The following is a 21,051-nucleotide window of genomic DNA, read 5'->3' as shown; positions in this document are numbered from 1 at the left end:
AATTATATTAAACTATTTGAAAATATAAAATAGATAAGTTCATATTTTTTTATTAGAAAAAATGTGTCTTATTTTAATTATTATGGGTTGTGCCAATATTTGTAGTAATTATGAAAATATATTGTAATTATCCTTATGTATTTGTTTATTTATTGTATTTGGTGTAATTATAATTAGTTAATAGGTATATTTGTGTGGTTCTATTTATTTTATTAGCAACTTATTACAATTTAAATATATGTACAGTTGAATTATATATATAACTGCTTTATACACAGATAAAGTGGAAGTGAATTAAGTAGGGATTATGAAAATTAACCTGTACGGTTTTATTCGAATGTTTGTAATGTGCGGCGCAGGTGTATTTGCGGGTAGAATAATCTTCGAGTCTACTGCAAATATGAAATCGTCTGGCCAACATAAACTGAAAGGGCAATAAAAAAAAAAGGAAGTAGAAATAAGAACTCCTCCTCGGCTCAAGAAAGTCGCACGAGCGAACCTTGCAGACGAGTTCCAGTCTGTCTTTATATCTTTCTGGCGTGTGCGAGTCTGTTTGTTTGTTTTCCTCATGCTCCGGCTCCAGTTCCAGCAGGATCTCCACCCCTTCGCGCGAAATCTGGGCTCATCTCTTCTCCTTCCTCCTTCATCCTGCCCGAGACTCCCCTGTCTGTTCCGCTCGTTCCCATCTTGTGGCGCGCCTCTGAATATAATTTTAATTTCATAAGTTGGACCCGTACACGCCTAATTAATCATTCAAGAAGTGAAGCTGGGATTTAATTAAACCAGAAGTAGCTTGTTCGTGATGGCGAATATCGTGCACGGAGCACTTCAAAATTCCCGCTGATGATGGGGGTGACTGCCATAGTACTGCCAGATATAGCTCGTCTGTGTAACCGCAATACAACAAAACGTTTTATCCCCTGCATACACAGACTCAGTCTGTTTCTAACAAATCTCTCTATGCACATATATACGCATACACACGAACTGATACAAATTCAAACATCCAAACACATGCACACGAATGATGTTTGTGTCCTTGCTCTATACCCGATCAAAAGCACATATCGATTCACTTGGAATCATTCACGTCTCGATACGTTTCATACAAATAACCTGTCCCATCCGCCAATAACAGTCCACCTACTTTTTCCTAATCGATTTGTACCACAGTCATTAAGCATTTCTGGCATGTCACTGTCGAATACATGGAACAATAAACAAAGCAAGTCAGTTGTAAAAGGCACACCTAATTACTATTAATTAATTGTCGCTGAAACTTTAATCCATCAATAAATTTATCTAATAGTTAAATATATTAATTTCTCATGGCCCTACTATTGTAAACAATCATATTTAATTTGTGAATTTACAGAAATTCAATTGTAAAGTTCTATATTGTTTGATATTAGACTTAAGTTCTATCTTAGTTATTTTAGTTTAGTATTAAAAAGTTTTTATAATTATGTAATTACAGAAATTATTTGTAAAAACGATTTTTTCTCTCAACTTTTTTAACTTGAATTACTGAAATATTTGTATGTTGAAATTGTTTGTATTTGTATATACAGATTTTGTTAATTCAGCTAATTATATGTGTTTTGTATTATAGGTAACCATCTATATGAATGTCTTCTTCCTTTGTAATAAAATTATCGTATAACAAAAGGTGTACCATTAAGATGAACTATTTCAATTGCACGCAATTTAACATATACCAATATTTATATCAGATCAAAATTTATTATGGTATGATTTACAATTACAAAATGCATACAAATCCTTGAATTTTATTATGTAAGTTCACATTCTATCACTAATACACTTCGTGCAGTTTTCCCATTTGATCATTTGCCAAGTAAAATTGCTAATGAAAAAATTCAAAGAGAGTGCTTCACTATAATATGTGAAGCTACTTAGTTCGGGTAACCGATTCCGCCAATATCTCAATTGTTTGAAAACGGACTTTAAAAACGCATTAAAAAGAAACTTCATAAAGAGAAAAAACGATCGTTGCAATTTTTTAAATTGTTGTTTTAATTAATTAAAATATAGTTTGTTTAAAAGTCTTCAAACCGGAGTATAATGAATCAAGACTAATCCTATCCTAAACAAATCAATTCGCTGTCGTTTCCAACAATTGAATCTTTCCATCAGAACATTATATCAAATTTTGAGAAAAGATTTTGGCTTCCGCCTATTTAAAGTTCAATTGATACTAAAAAGGAAGCGTACTAACCATGCGCTGAAAAAAAACTTTAAAATTGTTCAGCATCTTTATTTATTAAACTAAGTTTATTGCTGTAAGATGTAATCAATTAGAAAAAAATCTTGAAATAAAATTATAAAAGTATTTCAAATTGAATTATATCTTGTGTAAATGAATTTTAAAAGTTATAACGCTACACCGAGCTCACTTAGGCAGCGGTCCTCTCAAATGCAAATCACGAGATGAAGTCTAAAAATTCGAATTTCCCGCTCTAATTTGATTGTTGCACGCACAGTATGCACGGCGCCGTCGGTTTCTTGACTTAATTGCGTTAAACGAATTAGACATGCTTAATTTACCGCAATGGTTTTCGATTCAATTAAATTTTCTCGAAATTAGCGAAACTCTTAAAGTTAGTCAACTCATTTCCAATTCATATTTACTGTTTGCGTAATTGGACGTTGCAATTATATCAATGATTTTTCTTCAACTTATTTCCTTTTTATTATTTTTTTTCTTAATCTTCTTATATGCAGCAATGAAAATTACAAAATAAACTAATTTTATTTGGGCAAATTAAATTCTAAGAAAATGCTACACAAAATTATTTTTTCATCTGTCTCTTTTTAAGGGTTACATTTGAAGCTTTAAATTTACTTATTACAATCCCATTTTTTTAAATTTAATTATCAAGTAATCATGTTTCTTATAATAACTTTTATTTACATATTTTTTGTACATAGAGACTTTATTTACGCGATTTTCATTTGCGTAAAAAAATCCACCTGAAACCGAATATCCTTTAAATTCGGGGACGCCTGTATATTAACTCTACATCAATAAAAAGACTAAATTTGCTTCATATTTTATATGTAATCAAGTAATTATAATAATGATTTATAAATGATTAGTTTAGTTAAAACTCTGTTTTTAAATAAATTAAATAAGTGTATAAATATAAAAAGAGATTGCTTTGGTGCTACGTGGCATCTTGATATTCTCTGGCATACGATTGGGATTTGACAATTTTTTTTTAGTTCCTTTCAGTTTAAAAGTAAAATTGCAATTGTTCGGCAGCGAGACGTTTATTGTGCGAGCGCGTTTTAATATAGCAAATGTAGCAAACGCAAATGATAGCTTTGAGAGGTTTCTTTTGTCAACAAATATCTTGGAAGAAGCTTTATAGCCTTTGTACGTCCTCCCTTTCACTCTCCTGCCGATATATCTATGTAGCTCTCCTCTCCTCCATCCTCCGACGGAGATGCGAACATGTGCTTATCGTGGAAAATGTATTGAACGGAAACTATATATGGTAATGGATTCCACAGTATATGCAATAGATATTGAGTAATTTTATTTAAATGTAATGCACACCTGTATGTACCGCCGCACGGCCCGAATTCGGAGGGATCAGTTATTGCACCCACGGGAAATCATCTGATCGGGATCCAGAGAGAGAGAGACATAGTGGATGGAGAGAACCTGGAACAGCTCAGATCGAAGCCTATAGGCTCAATTAAACAAACGACCTTTGACGGCTGTATTTCAACTGGAAATAAAAATGGAGTAATTGATGGAGATCCATTGCAAACAAGAAGAAAAAAAACTCATTTCAACAAGTTTTTTGAGGACATTACTTGCAGTTTAGTATATGTAGCAGTTAGTTTCTATACATGAAAAGAGAGTACAATACAATCCTTAACAAATTTAAAAACTGATAAAAATGGGAGGGATAAATACTTGAATTACATTAAAGATAATATTATATTATCTATTACTGAAAATTTATTTGACTAAGGCGGAAAACCTATAATTTTTAATTGTATGAGAATTTTTCTTGATTTTTGTGATTTTCTACAATTATTTTGAATATTTTGTAGAAGTTTAGGTTATAAATAATAAATTATAATTATTATTTATTATTTAGTTAAATATTTAATTAATTCTAATAACATATAGTACAGCTCTTTTTAATAGTTACGTTCCTATTTCAGTCCTCTTTAGGTGCTTATCGACATTCAACAGAAATTTCGTATCACACTGTTGCAATGCAGGAATATCATGTAATGTCTATCAGGTGTACCATCTACAATTGGTTATTATGATGGAACTAAAAATGAGTTGGTAGCAGGTAGTACACATTGTGTACGCGTGAATACATAATAATTGGTAAGCCTGAATGTTAAACAATTTTGTACACGCATCTAACGATTACATTATTTTTATCTTTAACTACAAGCTATAGCTTATATCAACAATTTGCGAAATAAACAAATCATAAACGGTTATATCCAATTTCGATAGAAGCTCCCTAACATTGATACCAGTAGAACATTAAATGACGGTAATTGTCAGATCACTTAATATTAGGTTAACTACGGGATATCTTTATCGTATGTCATTATATTAATGATAAAATAAGCATTAAATAGATTAGTTTTATTCGTTATTTAGAACTATTAATGCACATAGCATCTAACTTGATGCAGTAAAGGATTCACAACACCAACGCACTACCAAGTGAGTCACATTGGTAGTTAGTGATCACTACTAAATGTTAATAAGATTCTTATGGTATTTATGTAGATTTTTAGTAGTTAAATGAAAATTAATATCCAATAATATAAATGAAAGGTAATATACACATGCATGTAACTTCTACATGTATTATAATACAATACTTTAATAGAATTAACAATAACATTAGTTAATTAATAAATTAAAGTGAAAGTATCGCAAATACTAACTGATTGTCATCTCCTACTTGTAGTATCTCTACTTATAGTAATTGCAAACAACATTAACTTTATCATCAATAATGCAGCGGTTAACAAACATATTCGCCTTACAACGCGGCGCCACTGGCGCGATGCACAGTTTGAGAATCCTTGAAATAATGGTAATATTTATGAATAATTCTCATAATTAGAGGATTTTATATGAAAGAAGTATCATTCACATTCTATAATACTACGAGTTGTACGGATAATCGGTTCCACAAAAAATCCGGACTATTTGAAAGTGGACTAATCAAGAACTATAAATAAGACCATTTAGAGTTATGGATTGGATTAATGTAAATTAACTTGAAAATCGAACCGTTTCCTTGACTGTATATAATTTTGATTTTCAAAACTACATTTACTTTAATAAAAATTGAATAATAATGTAAATACAGGTCAGAAAATATTGTTTTTTAAAAGCTGATATTGAATAAATTTAATCTGTAAAGTTTAGAATCATTTCTCTATAAGAATAAAAGAAATCTGCCTTTTAACAAATTAATAACCAGACAAAAAGCACTTTACCTTTTAAAGTAATTGTTTCGTATTTTAATAAACGGTGTGGTATCTGCGACTACTTCAATTTATACCTTGCATATATATATTGTTGGTTTGTAAAATAGGAAGGAGTCCGTCTGTATGTTCGGGACTTGCAAAGGCCACCCACGCACGGCCTACAGTAGACGAGGGTAGAAATAATATATACCCTTGTATATCGATCGGACGTCTCTTTGCCAGAGTACACGCTATTGGCTAATTATTACCTGAATGCGGACTTGAATTACCGATAATGTAAAAACTTTCGTAATACGGCCAAAAAAACTTCAAGCACTTTCAAAGGACATACAACTCCCCTCCATTATAACAACCTAAGGTGCCATTAATTTTTAATTTTATTACGAGGTGTATCTTTAACGTACATCGATTTTTTCCGCATTTAAGGCGCAACAGATATATCTACCGTCGTCTCCGTCACCGCAACTCTGAAGATTGGATCCATATACTTCCTACCTTATGAGAAAATGGAACAAATCGAGTAGTTCAGGCGCAACTTCATTCCACCCCTTTAAAATTTCATATACTTATACAAATATTTTAAAGACCTTTTTTGCCATTCACAAACTTCTAAAAGTAATTATTTTCACACAAATTATTTTCATTTTTTTTTTAATAAAATACAAACTATGCAGGGACAGATTTAGACATGGTTTTATTTGTCCATGATCCACATTCAATCAGCTATAAGAGTAAAAATTAACACAACTAACTTAATCTTGATTTAATTAGTTTAAAAAAAAATGTTGGTCCAGATCCCACAAACAGCGTTAGTCCAGGGTCTCCAAAAACTATAGGTCGGCTCCCAAATATTGTTAGAAAAGGGCCCTCAAACAATATTAGTCGAGGGCCCCTATATAGAGTTATTAAGATTTCCCAAACGTGTTAGTCCTAGGCCCTCAAAGTTAACAGTCCCCTCCAGAAAATATGCATGTCTGGGCAAGACATATATAAACAAAAAAATATTTAAAACAATATTGATAGTGGTTTTTATGTTGGAGCAACATGCGGCTCCTTAAACATTTGTGCCCCAGTCTTTGGTGGTCCTGAAACAAGATATTTCCTATATTATTTAAAACAAATTATTTTTTTTAGTATATTTGAGAACCCACGAAGACAATTTATCTAGAGGCCATAACTATTTAATCCACCTCTGGCTATGATAACCATTTTTGGTCTACCACTCCAAGTACTATGAAGATGCAATTGTTAAATAAATTATTTTAAATTAAAGTATAGAAGATACAACTTTATTAATCCATGAGGACTGTGAGGGTATTAAAATTTGGATGTAAATTGAAAAAGATAAAGTAAAAAATAAAGGTTTTGTTACAACATAAAAAAAAAGGATTGGAAGTTACTGCAATTTTATATAAATCATACAATTAACCTCTTAAATTACTCTAAAACGTTTATTTTATAACGTTTGATTTATAACTGCTTCATTTCGTTCAGATTTGCAACGTATCTCGGAAACACTTCTTGATGTGAGAGTGTTGTGCATAATTATAATAATTCGTAGTATATTATGGGTTATTATAGCGAATTTTCTGCTCATACATCAAACAGAATAATTATGCAATGAAAGCAATTACACATGTAAATGAAACGAGGACTTCTAAACAACGGTAATTTTCAAACGTTCCAAGAAAGTGCATAGCTTTTTTCGGTATTTATTTCTTCCTGCTTTAACCTTTCACACCAATTATTTTAAAAGTACAACATTTCTCAGAATAAAGTAAACAAACCAGATTATTTGTAACTGTTAGTTAATAAGAAAATACATAATTGTTAATTTACAAAAAAAAATATGTTCCAAAATTATAATTCTAATATTTTCATGCATACGTTCTCATTACCCCTAATAATTCATCAATTAAAAATACTACCGAAATATCCTTTTCTTTACTCTAATAATTTTCTTCCAAATAATTTAAATAATATCCTCTCTTTATTATATTGTTAATTTATATATGAATGGAAAGACTGCGGTTAATGGCAATATTTTGTCAATTTATTATTCTTTTAGTATATCATTATCAGTTATTTACGTAAGAGGTAAATAAACACAAATTTAAAGTGAATAATATTAATTAATTAGAAATTGTATAATTTATGAACACGAAAAGTAATTACTTGAACAGAAGTGATCTTTTGTAAAAATCCGCCGAACCAGAAACTATTCACTTCTGCAATCCCAATGTTGGTTTTGAATATTTCATATTTGAATGAAGGCTCTGATGGATGGCGGAGCACACTTTATTCAAACAAATTTCACGTCTCAAAAAATATTTATTCGAGTGTGAAGAAAATGGAGACTTGTCGGCTTCGCTAAAAAATATAACTGAATAAACTTTTTTTCTTCTTTATATATAATAAAAACGAAGAAAATTTCGTTGTTGTTGTTATTTTTTTATATATTCAATAATTATGAATTATTAAAAATGAATTAGAATAATAACACTAAAAAGTGTGGATGTTTTATGTGCAAAATAAGTTAGTTTTACGACCTTTTCAAGTATACTTTATCATTTTATAAGTGCATTTATTGGCGCTGGAACGATGCCAGGACTAAGATTCAATAACTTCCTCCTGTTCTTCCAGCACCGACTGAATTTTATTTGAATAAATTGTACATTAATATTCTAACAACAAATTTATAGAAAATTATTAACATTTTAGATTTAAAGTTATATACAATATATAACGTTAAATTTATTTAAACTTTCCTTAACTTTTTCTCTTGATATTTAACTTCTAATATATTTGTTATATTAATTTTAACAGTATTATAGTAAATATTATTAAATATTCTTAAAATTTTAGTTATTCAATTATTTGAGAAAAAAAACTGTTGATTTGAATACAATTATTGGTGAATTCATATGTTAATTGTACAATAGAAATGAACACTGAAACCCATAATTACAATTACTATTGCTCTTAAGGTTGTTCGTTCTTTTTTTGCTTTCTTATTCTCTGCATTGTGTATGCACTTAAATTTTAAGAGACTTTTTCTCCTATTGTCGTGTCGGGGGCGAATCCAGTCAGTCAGAGGGTGCAATAGTTGATTGCTCGAAAATTGCGAAATGCGCAGCAATCTCCAAAGAGAACGATTCATGGAACATTGATTGCCATGGGAACCATTGAAACCAAGTGTGCAAGTGGTCTGCAAGGGCGAAAGTCTCTACAACGACGTTCCTGCTCTTTCTTCCTCGCACACACAAACCATGCACGCTCTGATGCGGATGACAATAAAAACAAGAAAAGTACGTAATATTAAAACTATATTTTATTTCGGGAATGTAATATTGTTTCAATTTCGAAAGAATTCAATAGCGATAAACATATAAGAAAATTGAGAATTAACGTAAAATTGACAGATAGAAAGTAAATCAAAATTTAGTACATAAAAATATTATTATTTACAATTTTCTTTATAAAATAGAAATAATAAGAATGTTTTCCAATCAATTATGTAATATCTTTTTCAATATTATATTTTTAGACTGAAAAACCTACAACTAACATCTATTGCTATGATTATTGGATTTTGATTTTTACAAAATATGACTAATCTTATTAAGTATCCAAATATCTTATATTTCACGAAAAATGATACAGAAATGATTCAATAAAGATACAGACGCAAGGTCTTATCTATCGGCCAATGAACGCCCTAGCCAAAGCAAAGAAGAGCAACTGGCACGAAAATGCCATGTCACAATAAGTGAAATAATAATATTTATTGAAACAGTAAAATTACAAAATAAAAAAAAACTCAATTCAATATTCAATATAAATATCATAAATCAAAAAAAGTCAACTGCTTCAAAGGGCTATTGACCATAGGTCTTCCTGCCCTTTAATATTTTATTTATATGTAATTATTTATGAAATTTTTGGTTGTTGTAACAATGTTGTTATATTAGAGTTTATATTAAAAATTGTGAAACTTCAGAAGCTCCATAATTGTGGGAAACATATTTATGATGCAAAAAGGGGTTGCTTTTAATTGCCTTCAGCAGAATTGATTCTTGAATTTAGTTCCATTATGAACGTGTAAATAATTAAAGTGTCGGAGACGAGAGGCTGGGGTGGTAGAAGATAGGGCAAATTGTGGATGTGTAAGTATAATTAATAGTTTTTTGGCTTTCAAGGAAATTAGACATAACAATTATCTGTGAGAGGACCTCCGCTAACGGGAGGCCATTGTATTTGAGCAGAGAGCAGTGCAATTGTTCCTGCAACCGCCATTTGCAGCAGGAATGCTTCTTTTGTTCGCGTTAATTGAATCTACAGACAATTGTTTAGCTCGGTTTTGCCAGATTGTATAAACGTTACCTAGACTCGAAACCAATTAGCCCGAATTTCATCTATATGTATAATGTATACCGACCGACCCGGAAAAGACGATGAAAGATAGAGAAAGCAAAAAGGAAATAAAGCGAAAAAAAAATGAAGACAAAAAAATATATAGAAAATGGTGCGGCGAATGTGAAAGCCATATACATATATATTGGTGTTGATGAATTGGTTTTCACCCTCTTAATAATTATTTCGGCGGGCCGAAGGATGCATTGTTTGGATAGATGTGCGGTGTTATGAATTTTAAGTGGTTTATATCAGTGGCAGATGGTTCAAACTGAGCAATATGGCAGCTATTAATTATTTCCCGTGATTGAAGATGTCTCCTGACAGGGACCCGGCGCCTCCGCCTCTTCCTCCTACGCAGTTGCTGCTGCCCCCCGTTATCAGATTAATTAATGCAAGTATCGTGTTTAGTTGCCGCCGTGTGCATTCATCCTTGCGAGCGCCAGATCGCACTAATACACCTTAATATCATCATTAATATATGCTATGAATTATTTTGCATTTAGTTTGAGGCTAATACATTTTATGACTTTCAGACACTCGTACATGTACAAATAGAGACACTAACATGCGAATCCATACACAAATGGATTTTAATCCATTAGCATATATTTAGTGAATTGCTAATTTCCAACGCATTACACAGGGCGTTCTCCCTTTTTCTAGTCTGCCGCTCTCGAACTACTCTCTATACACTATTTGCAATATACCAATCTATTAAAATACCGATAAATCCTATCCCAGATTAAAGTTTAGGGGATTGAAACCATTTATAATGTGCGAATTCAATACGATTGAAACACTCTGACTATTACTAATCATTACACATTTTCAATCCATGTAATATTCATAACTAGACTTCGTGCAATTATTCCTGAACCGAACAGCAAACATTCGGATTAAACATAAACAGAGTATTCAATTACATAGTTCAATAGGGTATATATTCTTTTAAATACAAAACATTATCGTTTAAAATATCATGTTTGAAAAGCTACTATAATAATACTACACATGAAATGTTATAGATAATTAAATACTTTAATAGATATAGAAATACCTGGAGTAACAAATAGGATACGTTATACAAAATTATTGCATTAAGTAAAAGTTCGTTTTTACAGGTAACTGTGACTGTAGGTTAGTTCTTATTAAGTTTGTTAACATTAATAAAAAGAGACTAAACCGAAATATTTTTCGGGTAAAGCGAATCTCTCTGTCATTCCAAAAGTATTTAATTCATAAGCTTTGACTTGTGTAATTTACATCTATTTTTACAATTAAGCGTGTGCTGGAAAAATCTACATCGTAATGTGGTGCCGTGTTTTGATATATCAAGTGGCGCCTATACAGAACTAACATTAAAGCTTAATCAAAATTAATTACGGCTTCATCTGAAAAATACTTGTATTGTTTCATTAAAAATTAAGATTTGATGACTGCGCTTCCACAGTGGCCTTGTCTATAATTTTGCATAAGTAGTTTACTGTATAAAACAAAGGCGAATATATCCGCCGTTCATACTCGAATGGTTAATATTAAATTACTTTATTGGTACATACTTTTAGGTCATACATGCACAACAACAACGCGAGTATATCATTAGAACATCACATATCATATATGTTAAACTAAACTGTACATTTTAGAAATTTGCAAAAATATTTTTTTAATACTGTATCATATTTATATGAATATAGATCTCGTTTACTGCTAGACAATAAGCGCTAAACAAACATTACATTAACATGTAATAATTAAATGACTTTTACATATAGAAATATCTTTTAGAATTCGTTATATCGAATCACCGTTAATCGAGGAATAATTAAACGAGTTCTTATTGTATATGTATTGAGTTTTTTAACGCTTTCCTGGAAATTGAATATTATTGCAATAAGATATATTGATTATTAAACCTTAAGACTATATATAAGACAATTGTGTTTATTATTTACAGTTTTGTAATTTTTTACTTAATATGTTTAATTAAAAAATAATCTTGTTTCAAACACATACAAATACTATCGATCAGTGCGAATTCATTATAATACGAAAATGTCAAAAGAAACAAAATTTTATTTGACACTATTTCTTATTTAGTACATATTATATTTCACTTATGTATGATTATTTTTTCTCCTTACTCAAATCTATTTCTGTGGGGTCGATTTTTATGAGTTTTTGAATTACACGATTAGTACGCTTTAATACAGTACGGGATACTGGAGGAAGATACTGGGAAGCGATTATTACATGATAATTATTTCAAACAAGTAGTCTTAAAAATGAAGTAAAACTAATTTATTTATTTCCATTTCAATATTTCTTATTGGTATTTTTTGTATTATAATTGTTTTCTAACTTTGAGTAATGCATTAATTTATATTCGGAAGATATTATAAATCTAGACGCATTAAGTAATGGATCTTCGACTTTAATTATCTGAACGGGAGTGGCTGGACACTTAGAATCTCCCCCCCTATGTGTGCACCACTGACTTCTTGGACAATTTATTATATATCTGGTAATTGGAGTAAGATCTGAAGGGGTGAACCCTCTATATTTGAGCCGTTGGTCAGAGGGTGCTTTACCTACGCATCAATTAAAATGAATATACATGGATCTATACCAAGTTCTGTTCTTTCACAATCAATCAAAAGTTCTATTCAATATTTTAGAATTAATCTAATGCATTGTGAATATGATGCAATGTATTTTACACGCATATACATTTATAAAAAAAAGTAATATAGTCCAATATAGTCTAATAAATGCTTACAATAGCCTATGTACATATATACGATTTTTTAAATGCATAAATTAGTTATTTTTATTAAAAAAAAATCGTATCTAAATTTAAGTTTACTAAAATTATAAACTTAATACATATAAAAATGAAATAAATTTACTTGAACATTTTAACTTTAACAATACTTTTAACTAATCTTTCCTATGTTATTATAAATTAATATTTTGAAATTTAAAAGTAAAATTTCCCAATTCTCTTAATTGAAAATAATAATAAATGATTTAGATTAAGAAAAAAAAATATCTATTAGTTTTGATAGGTCAAATAATACGAAATGGAGTTTATAATATATAAAAGGAAAATTGTTGGGAACAAAGTGGATGACCTACTTCTGATGACAGGAAAACACATTTTTATCTGACACATGTAGCGGGACGCATAAAGGAAAAATATTGGTTACAGAGTCCCATCGCTTTTCCTTAAAGAATACTAAAAGATGAAAAGTCCTTTGTCGTTTATGAAATCTGAAATGAAAAAAAAACAACAAACAATATTGCTTGATGGAATTTATCATAAAACTGCTTGCGGGTGTTCTAAATAAATAAGCTTCAACAATTTCCAACATGAATTTAATATTATTAAAAAAATGTTTGTTTACCAACAATTATGGGTTTCTTTTGTTGTTTTCCAAAATTTAGTCTAAACGTTATATTTCCAATAAAAATCATTGAATTAATTGAAATGTTTCAGTAAATCTTTTATTGTAATAATATAGGAATTTAATCTAATAAAATGATTATAATTAGAACTAATAATTATATAAATATGTTTATAATTTCAAAATAAAAAAATATTAAATACTAGTTAAAAAAATAATATGCATATATCAGTAATATCTATGCCAGGGGTGGCTCTTTTGATAAGAAGTTGCGGCTTTCAATTCTCCCAATTCTCTCATAGTGACTGTGTAAAAATTTATTACTTTAGTAAAAAAACAGACTAGTGGCTGTTAATTAAAATTGTAAAATTATAAATAAAATTCTAGGTAAAGAGTAAAAATAAGTAAATAGATAATATAATCTTATTATTATTATTATTATTATTATTAAAATGGATGAATAATAATTTATTATTTTATAAAAAAACTTTTGTAACTTAGACAAATTACCGTAAATTTACATTACGCTATAATTAATAACTTAAATTAAAAAATATAATTTGTGAATCATTTTCATTAGATACTTCTTCTTGTGCATTACGGACGTTATATAACCTGTCACTTCCTAAATGAAAGGGAAGACCTTTCACATTAATCCACCCTGTCAGGATCCTGCTTCAAAACGATGACGAATGAATGACTGTAAGCTTTTATTATGACCACCTCCAATTATTTTTGCAAACTCATAAAAAAAGAAGGTACCGTTCACAAAGAAAACTAAGCAGCGAATGCATTGAGAATGCTGATGAGTTGGGGTGCTCCAAATATTTATTACATTGGTGAATCATTAGCTACCATACGGAGAGCGAACCGCGCGCGGATTAGAAGCAATTTCCAGCGCATTACACAAGCTTTTTTTTATTCATCCTTGTAGCTGTGCACACATACGCACACATGGACATACTAATTTATTAAAATAACAATAAATCCCGGCCCGATTAAATATACTTGTGCATGCTGTGTTAGGGGGTGGTGCGTATCGTTAACATGCCGATTCTATGCAATTGACCCTAAACCTAAACCTAGGCACCATCGAAACGTGGCTAATTTATTTGCAAGTGATTTATCGTTGTCCCTTTTGTACGTATCCTGATCAAATATTAAAAGGTATAATATAAAGGAGATGGCAGATGGTTAATGGGGACAAGAGCAAGGCTTTATTGCATTTTTTGACGGGGCGCACTTGTGCAGTTGAACCAACAGGGGTTGTACTCTTAATACCGCAAAACAAACACATTTACGAAATTAATTAAAACAACTGCTGGTAAATGGCAGCAAGATAAATGCGCGGCCGAACCGAAATACGCATCCCTCACTATCAAATCGATCTCTCTTTTTTTAATTCTATTCTTTTAATTTATTTTATTTTTTTGCGATGCAATTCAGGATTTGATTGTGTGTTTTGTTTGCGGCGTTCGCGGAGGGTTGCTTTAATTTCGGCCCGCTTCTGCGTTCATTTCTCACCTCACTCTTCCTTCGTATTTGGGGGGTTGCCGCTTCGCCCCAGGGTTGTCGCTTTTAAGAACGTTGAAGCTTCTGAGCCCATCCAACTGCGACAAGGTGGCAACCCCCGGGAGGGATTTTCGATAATTATAGAAAAGGCTGAAGGTTTTACAAGGATAACAAACTAAACATGATAAAATACGGAGCAGACATGAAAAGGGGCGGTATATTGAATGCTCTGCTATTGAGTGCCAGAGATCAAATGACTAATCCCCGGTAGTTCAAAGATTTGAACAAATGTTTACCGAATGTAGATTGTAGCTTCAACTCACTTCAATTCACAATTTGTATTAATTTTACCTACATCTATTACTTTCGTTATCCAAGCATAAATTCATTAATTACTTGCTACAGGTTAAATAAACCAATTAATTTAAAATGAACCAAAATTTTAATTATGTAAAATAGACTGCGTAGGCTTTCATAGTTTTATGGATAAATTTACTGAAAAAATTGATGACAAACAATTTGATATATCTTATTTATTTATAATAGAAACCATATACAGATCAGGGCTGTATCAAAAGAAGACTAGGGCTAATACCAGCCCGCGGGCCAGTGTTTGCCCATATTTCATATTAAACATTCAAAATAAAATTATATACCAAACTAAATATATTGATATTTACAGACTATCATTTCATAATTGTTATAAAAAATGTATTGAAACAATGTGCTTGGATTAGGGCTATATCAAAAGAAGTTAATGGCATAATCCGACCCGCAAGCCGGGGTTTTTCATATTTTATATAAATCATTTAAAACTTATATTGAAAAGTAAATGAGGTTTTAAATGCAAATAAAATTAATTATATTTTCAATTTATCATTTCTTCCACTAACCAAAAAATTGCTAATTAATATCTAAAATTTATAATTATATTAAAAACAAAACAAAATAGGAAAGTTGGTAAAGCGTTTGTTTCAAGCATCAAAGGCATTGATTTAAATTGAATGTCCCCAAAGGATTAATAAATCATAATTAAAAGTGGATGATGTATTCGGGGGACTGGGAAGAAGGAGTTATAAGAAAGAAAAAAATTCAAATTACAGTTTAATAATTTCCTGTCAAGGCCAGGTTGAAACTCGAAACCCCAAAGGATTTAATAGTAAAGGAGAAGGATAGAAAAAAAAGTGCAGCAGCAGCAGAAGATGTAAGAGGAGGAGGAAACGAGACATCACAGATTCCCAACAGAAATTTAATATAGATTAAACATCATAATTTCCAGCTTTCAACGCCAGTATTTCAATATAGTTGTCTCTTTTACATATATATAGTCTTTTATTTACCACTTTACGTAGAAAAATGAAGCCGAGTAAAACTTTTAATATCACAGTATTCGTGTAAATATTTTATAAAAAGTACAATAATTACTTACACATATGTCATCATTACAGAAGAACATTTATCTATAATTAATTGCACTCTTAAGTACATAACTTTTTAAGTAAATTGAAGGCAACTAAAATATAATCATCAGTGTTTGACTTAATATAAGGATGTTCATAAAAATTTTCAAAAGTCAATAAATAATAAATATAATTTTCTTTAAATAATAATTTAGATATTAAAAATTTCAAAAATATTAAATTGTTACAGAAAACATTTTTTTTTAAATAATTTCGGTATTTTAATTAAATTTTAAAGCTAAAATAATCAATAAATGTTTTTCCTTGATTGAAATCAGTCTGTTTAGTGTATTTAGGGGTTATCTGATTGGGAAAATTGGGGTCTGCTTGATTTTGTAAACAATTCGTTATGTGGGCCCATTCGTATACTCTTTCCGTTTGGTCTAGTACATAAACAACAGCTAAATATGAGTCATACATTAAGTATTGAAATTATTGTTTTTCAATATAAATTAATTATTTACTATAAAAATGATATATAGAAAATTGAATTATATATGTCTAATGTGGGTATTAATGACTCTTTATATAAAGAAAATTAAATAAAATTTATAAAAAGTGTAGAAATTCTGAGAAAAAAATAACTTTATAAAATTATAAATATATAAATCATTTCTACTCTTTTTATTTTAAGTGTAAAAAAAATAAGAAGCAACTTGGATCACATATGTTCTATTATATTTTGGTTAAAAGTATTAGATTTATTTTTAAAGTTAAATGTGAATATAAAAAATATATAAAATTTCATACGACTAGTTAAAATAGTTGAATAAATTTAATGGTACAAATTAATGAACAAATAACAGTACAGAAAATGTATCTATTCGATGATTTTCAAATACTTCACTTATACTATGTTTTATCAATCATATGCATATTCGTAAAAGAATAATAATATTTGTATACCATTTAATAATAGCTACAATTTTTTTAAAGTATTAATTATTCTTGAATCATTATTACATTAAACAAATCCACATTGAGTTAATATTTAACTCAATGTGGGTAAGATAGATTAGATCACCTTTTATCAGGCAAAATTTTGGGTTGCGTTAACTCTTTGATGCGCCAGAAATGACAAATGAATCAGACAACTATATCAACTAAATCAACAACGTATCGTATAGCCTATCAAGATTCATCTTTCTTGGACATTTTATAGAAAATTATAATAATGCCCCTCAAAGAATTAAAGCTAGAAACTGATGATTAGATATGATGTACTCATATAACTACAAACATACATGTTGGCTCATGCGATAAAAAGGTTGAGAAGTTATTAACTTCGACCCGTTTCTATATATTTTATTGTTTGTATTGTTCAATGATGAGATTTTATATAATAACTAAATAATATATAGAAAAACTCGATAAATTATCAGATATTATCCAGTATTACCTGCAATACCTAGGTAGTGTAACTTTAAAGATAAGTTATATAATAAAATTGCGTAAAACATTGTGTGTCGTTTGGTGGTTCTAGTGTAAAGAATATCGCGTAAAAATCGATCGGGATGGCATAAAAGTTAATTTGGTTTCGGCAGAAGGAGGAGTGCATTTAGATTGTATCCAAGTCGGGTCGGGGGGTTTAAGCGGATGGTTGGTACCAAGCGCGACTGTAAGCGCGTAAATACGCGATCACTCAACGTCCATCAAAGTGTCAGCCGTTGAACGACGCACGCACTGCCATCCCTTTACTCTTAGAGCTTAATACATCACCTCCTCGTGCAATATTACTTCTGTCTGCTTCAACATTTACTATTTACCAGTAAATTGTTTTCAAGTTTTCCCTTACTTTGACAACCGGAAAACAGTGCAGCTCCGGTATTATTCTTCGTGTGATAGATGCGCACTCGTCCTTTATTGTTGGCTGTTCCAGAAGAATCCTCGCGGATGATTTATACGGCCTAAAAAACACGGACACAGAGCCAATGTGTCCTTCTATGACATTTAAAGTATTTTGCATTAAGCCCGAAGCAAAATATCACGAACTACGGAACCAATATATAAATAGAACGTGCATAAAGAAGCCGACCCACTTTTCATATTGAATCGATAAATCCGATGATGTATATCTCTGCTACATGGGAGGCCCGAAAATTCGGGGTGCAGACACACACTTACTCAGCCCAGCGTCTGAAACATTTCTAAATAATGGCCGGCCCGTTAACCCTTCCATTAGTTTTCTCTCCCCGTGGCACAAAGGCATATTCGTTAGGGCCAATGAGACTTATTAGAACCAAAACTAGGAACCATAAATTCTAATTACGCAATAAGTAATAAACGCTGTTTAGTTCAGAAGGGGCTAGTCAAGTTAAAACATCAAGATAACGCTCGTAGTCGCTCCTCGGTGAGCTCCTCGGTGTATGCTTAACTAATGGTATTAGCGATAATGAACCCTAATGGTCAAACATCCTGGAATTACGACTTACATCAACATTTTTTTTGTTCCTAGACTAATTCACCGACCTCAAAGGTTTACAGATTATATTATTTTGAATAAAGATCATTAACACTAGAGTGAAACACAGCTAAATACTCTAACATACCAATTTATTAACAGAGTATTACATTCTTGTTTGAGATTTAGTCTTCATATCATTTTACCTTCCACATAAAAGCTAATAATAAACATATTCATATTAACCATAGCAGTACAATAATACAAAGTAGATATATTAATTAATTAAATGAAGTAAGTGAATAAATCAATAATAACAGAATTATATAATGCCTAGCAAAAGAGACCAGATTCCCTTTACAATAAAGTACATACTTCGAATGGGTCTCTTCTACGAAATTCGTTAAGCGAAACATTGATTTCAGAGATAAAACTATTTATAAAGAAATGTTTATTCAAGAAACTGTCTACTTACATATAAAGTGATATCACATTTTAATATATAAGTTTGAAGTTGCTTCTTTTTGCCATTTAACAATTGTCTATACGGAATTCTTCAAATTATAATCTTTTTGATTAAAAAAATCAATGTCAATTAAGAACTCTTTTAAATCGTTGGTTGTTAAGATTTATCGATATGAACTTCTTTAATTTGTTCTTCATTTTCTTTGCCTTCGTTGTTAGCAAGGTTTATAAATCTTCTACTGAAAAACCATTCTTCTGCATTCAGAAATTAATAAATGAATTATAATTTATTTTCAGCAACATTCTCACTTATTTATTACAATCATTTATTACTTCTCATAGGTAGATTTCATAATAAAATGTAAGATATTCCAATCTACACTGTTTACACTTAAACCTTAGTAGTTACACGTTTTTCACTTCTTCCAATTCGTTAAAAACGTTTGCCATGACATTAATTTGTCTAGTCCAGGGGTGCCCAACCTAAGTCGTTTGGTGGGCAAAAAAAAAACTAAAATATTTTATAACTTTATAGTTAATGTGACACTTTTTTTTGTATATTTTGTCATAATTCGTTTTTACGGCACATGGGTCGCGGGTTGGCCATGCCTATTCTTGTCAATTCTACTAATAAGACATAATGTTATATAATTAATTTAATTTATTTCTTCTAATAATTTTGAAGATTTTAATGTCACATGTCACAATGTCATATATTTATAAACAATATAATTCAAAGACGATTTATTTTCTTCAAAAAGTAGAAAATAGACAGAATAATATTTAACTAAAAATTATAATTATGGAAAAGCTATACATATGTTCAATGTAATCATCCTTTTGATAAGTTTTCATCATACTAAATTTTTTCAAATGTTTCAATTTGTGTTGAAATTGACTGGTAATCTGTTCCGCCAATATTCGGGACTATTTGAAACGAGAACTTAAAAACTGCTCAAAAAGACAATTGACCTATAAAGGAAAAAAAAAACGATAATTTACAAAAAAAAATATAATTTTAATTTATATTGTCAATTAAAACTTATTTTGTCTTGAAATTTTCTGATTCCGGACTAATCGAAGCTGCACTAGTATTGTTGTATATAATATATTATTAAAGTTAATATATATAATTAATTTTGACATATTATTTTCCGGTTCCTAGCATTCTTCTTCATAATTTAGTTTCCATTGTTCGATAAATTGGAGAAATCATTCCGCCCTCAGAAGAATAAAGTTTCTACCTTAGTCATTCCCTATCAATTATATCAGTTAGTTTCCCCACACTCATATTTATTTGTCGAATTTGTGTATTTGATTCGAGAGTGTACAGGAACTTCCACAAGTCATCCAATTTCCATTAGCGAGTTTTCCGCACTTACGCCTAAATATTGCGGTGTGATTTACTGCCTCACTCTCACTCACTCTCTCGGTGGTCGTGTCATCAGCAAGAAATTTACCGAGCATAAATCGTTTCATGTTTCTGAATTTAACTTTCTTAATAATCCGCCTTTCACTTTCATACGCACTCCGCGTTAGCTGTGTTTTCTCATTTAATAACAAAAAACATACTCCCTCTCCCTCCTGTATTTCAATCCGACCAATGAAAGTTTTATTTTCGCCAGGTTTTAATTAAAAAATCTGTTTCCTGAAAACTTTCTACGACACCTGAAAAGCATTCTGGAAAATGTAAAATAATACCAACGGAATGAAAGACTCTTGTAAAAAGTATACATTTATTTATTGTCGTTTAAATATTTTTGAATCAGATTAATTGTTTGAGAGTAATAAAAACATTGCGCGTTGGATACGTGAGGTGGGTGTAAATGTACCTTTCTGACCAAAACTAGTTGGATCCAATTAAAATTGTTCAAACATAGGT

The sequence above is a fragment of the Nicrophorus vespilloides genome, unplaced genomic scaffold (genome assembly GCF_001412225.1).
Source record: "Nicrophorus vespilloides isolate i.1.1-1 unplaced genomic scaffold, Nicve_v1.0, whole genome shotgun sequence".
NCBI classification, from domain to species: Eukaryota; Metazoa; Arthropoda; class Insecta; order Coleoptera; family Silphidae; genus Nicrophorus; species Nicrophorus vespilloides.
Note: the sequence above shows the minus strand (reverse complement) of the source record.